The sequence below is a fragment of the Alligator sinensis genome, unplaced genomic scaffold (assembly GCF_000455745.1).
Source record: "Alligator sinensis unplaced genomic scaffold, ASM45574v1 scaffold226_1, whole genome shotgun sequence".
Lineage (NCBI taxonomy): Eukaryota > Metazoa > Chordata > Crocodylia > Alligatoridae > Alligator > Alligator sinensis.
In genome coordinates this window covers 1,050,003-1,053,745 of record NW_005842028.1, presented here as the reverse complement: position 1 = coordinate 1,053,745, position 3,743 = coordinate 1,050,003, and positions in this window count along the sequence as shown.

The following is a 3,743-nucleotide window of genomic DNA, read 5'->3' as shown; positions in this document are numbered from 1 at the left end:
ACTCTTTCCTGCCTATGCAGGGGGTTGGACTCGATGATCTATTGAGGTCCCTTCCAACCCTAACATCTATGAATCTAGAATACTTCCTGGACAGAAAGATGTCCATGAGAACAAGTGCAAATATTATTGGACATGGCAGTGGTTATAAAATAGGATATACATATTAAATAACTAATCCCTCCCTCCCTTTCCTTCCCAGGAAAATAAAAAGCACCCCAAAGACCACATTCTATGACTAATTAGCATACCAAAAGGAAGTCCCATGTTTAAAGGGAAAGAAGAAAGTTGAAACAAGGAGAGATTAGTGGGTAGAATGAAGAGGGGACAAGAATTAAAAGCATAGTGTCTAGCAAATAGAGCTTTTCTTTCCCAGCATCACAATACTTTATGATGCCTCACCAAATTATTTGACTAGAAATTTGTTGACCTTCAGCTCCCACAGGGAAGTCATCAATTTACTTGGACTTTTGAGGCATATTGAGACAGATCTTTGGATCTGTCTATAAGTCACTTTCCAGGTTTAAGAAGTCATGCTTTTAAAGGTATTTAATGATGCCAAAAGGTGCAATTGGGATTATGAAAAGTGCTTAAGTACTGTTGACAATTTTATTAGGTACCTATCTACCTCTTTTAACGACTGAATATCTTTGGGAATCTGCCTTAAGATATTGAAACGTTACAGTTTAACAAGAGGAAAGTGTTAAAACCTGTCTGTTCAGAGCAATAGAATTTCTAAACAGAGCTCCTTTATGCTTGAAAAAACTGTGATGACTGAGAACCAAGGCTATAGTTTGAGGGCGACTTGATTTGAACCTTCAGTTAGGATCTTAATATTCCCCAACACCTCCCACATGCATGCTTATCAGAGAAGTGTGCTAAATGGTGACCTTTTGAGTTTAGCTAAGCAGCAGGCTGTAGCATAAAATGAAACCTTTTATGTTTTCTTCTTGTTAGACATGTCAAAAGTTTAAAAAGCTGTTATTTTAAAAGTACTTTTTCGTACCCCTCAAGAGATTCCAGTTGGGAAGGAAAAGTTCCTTACCACTAGGAACACTATACTTGTTATTCCTCCTTATTAAACTTGAAAAATGTTGCACATAAAAAGTTAGAACCAATTTCTTCTATCTGTATTTTAAGTATATACCCAGCAGTGCTTCAGCAGGGTCACTTTTCAGTCATATGGACATCTCTCTGGAGAGTCCCCTGCAACTATATTCTGTATATTTTGTATTTTAAAAAAGAGCACAGTAACACTTTAGAGGTATCTGAGGAGTTGCATCCATTTGACTTATAGGTTTTCCGAGTATGGTAGAACAGCGGCACAGGCCAGACTCCTGTAATGGGAACATCCTCAATTCATCTGACAATATTTTTAATCTTAATAGCTGTAAGAGGGATTAGGCATGCAGGGAATCCTTGGTTTTAACTTTCTTGTTTGAAAATATTGAGAGTAGCCTGCCAGCTAGCAGGCTGTAGTGCTCCCATATGCAGCTTCTGAAAGCCTCATAAGCATCAGTCTTTTTTATTACAGCACAACCTCATGGTACTCCTCAAGAGCTTTGGAGACTAGCTAACCTGTACTTGTGCACTATTTAATTGGTGTCTCTTAAATCATTAATTAAAGGCACTCTCTCTTTCTTGATCTTTAAACAACAACACCAAAAAATCTAACTGTAAGGTTACTTGAAGAGGTATACCTTAATATTTGTAGGGTGGCTATACTGTCCTATACTCAACAAATGCTAATGTCAACATTAGAAAAGTATGCAGAAGATGGGCCAAGTGCCCCGCTTGGCCCCTTTTCTGCATATTTATTGGCTGATAAATGAATGAATAGTGAGAATCAGTATCAGATAATTTAGGAAGCAAGGAGGAATTTCTTTCAGCTCCATGTAAATGAATCAGAGGCTTGAATTCTGCGTGTCATTATCAAGGGGCAGATTCTTCCCTCCTTACTCATGTTGTGTAGTGCCTCAGGTCCCCCATTCAGCCAGCATAATTTAAGCACTTGAGCAGTCCTATTGGTTTCAATTAAACAACTTCTGTGCTTGAAGTTATATACACACTTAGGAACTCTGCTGAATCAGAGCTTTAATGCTCCCATTGTGCCACCTTTGGGCACTCTGGGCCCCCGGCATGTCAGCTCACTCAAGTCACAGGCGAATATATTTTGAAGTAAACAAAACTTTTTTTGAGAAACTGGGCAAATGCTTTTCTGTCAAGATTGGTAATCGAAAATAGTTGATTGCAAGTCCATTGACATTCAGGTGCTATATGTAAGAAGGCTAAGCTTGTGCTATTAATCATTACAGGAAAGCGAGAAACAGATTTGTGAACAGATTGTGAGGCATATCATAAATAATGTTTTAAACCTTGGTAGTCAAAAATGGAAATATTTTTTGTGTATCTGGTGCTGCAGGACCTTTAAATTAGGCTGGAAGAAGAATATTTATCCTCATTTTGAAGAGACAGAACATTATTTTGGCAGTAATTTGGATGTTGTTGATGAAGCCCTTGGAGATGGAATAACAAGAGGAAAATTATTTCATATATCTTTAGTCTTTGCTATTGAGTCATTTATGCAAATAACCATTTGAAAAAACAAACAGCTGATGGTTGCATCTAGTCATCTAATTCATTGGCACTGAAGATAAGCAGAGCTTTACTTGGAAATGTGGATAATGCTTCTGTAATTTACTATATTTACTCAAATCTAAGTTGACCCTGAATTTAAGATGCCTGCCTCCAATAATTAGACTTTATATATGGACAATTTATAAATTCTAATATTATAAAAGCCTAAATCTATCTGTATGTTTGTCTGTCTCTAATGGTTTATTTGCACTCTGATTCACTGATGGAAACAGCCAATCAGAGTGCTCCAAGCATGGGGGAGTGACACCAATATTCCAAAACCACACTCAGGACCAGATAGAGGGTGGGGGAGCCAAGGCTGGCAGCGCTGGCCTTGGCTCCCCCACCCCAGTCCCAGCAAGAGGCAGAACAGTGACAGCATGGGGCGTTAGGTGATGGCACTCCATCCCTCTGCCCCCCATCATTCTTGATGGGCAGTTGGCTAGTTTGTCATAACTTTCCTGATATGGAATCTAATTATTGGACAGTTGTCTTAAATTCACACTCCCTCACAGTTACAACAGTGACTGGTGGCAGCGCAGGGAGGGGCGGACAGGAAGCGGGCCCCTTGCCCTCTGCCCCCTTCACTTCTTCCACCTACAGCCTTTCTGCCCCCCCCTCCCCAGCCCAGCACTGGTATCACTCCTCCCCCCCCTCACTCCCTAGTTTCTGCTCTTCCCCTCCACACCTTTTAATTAGAGGGATTCCTAACTCCACATTTTTCTTTGAAAAGCATATCCCATAATAATTTACACTGGTAGAAACAGTCGGCCTCAGCACTCCCACTTTGGATGAGGTACTCCATTGTATTTATGCAGAGTCAGTGTCCCTCTTCATATATGTCTATAGTGCAGTATCTGTAAAAACATAGACCACCTTCCCAGCAACACACTCCTAGCCACTATGGACGTTACTAGCCTATATACCAACATCCCACACCAGGATGGCATCCAAGCCTGCCTTACATATCTACAGGAACAAGATTACAACCCAGAATACAGACCCAAAGATATTATTGAGCTTATACACTTCATCCTCACACACAACAATTTCACTTTTAATAATCAACACTTCCTCCAGATGATGGGAACAGCTATGGGCACTAAAAT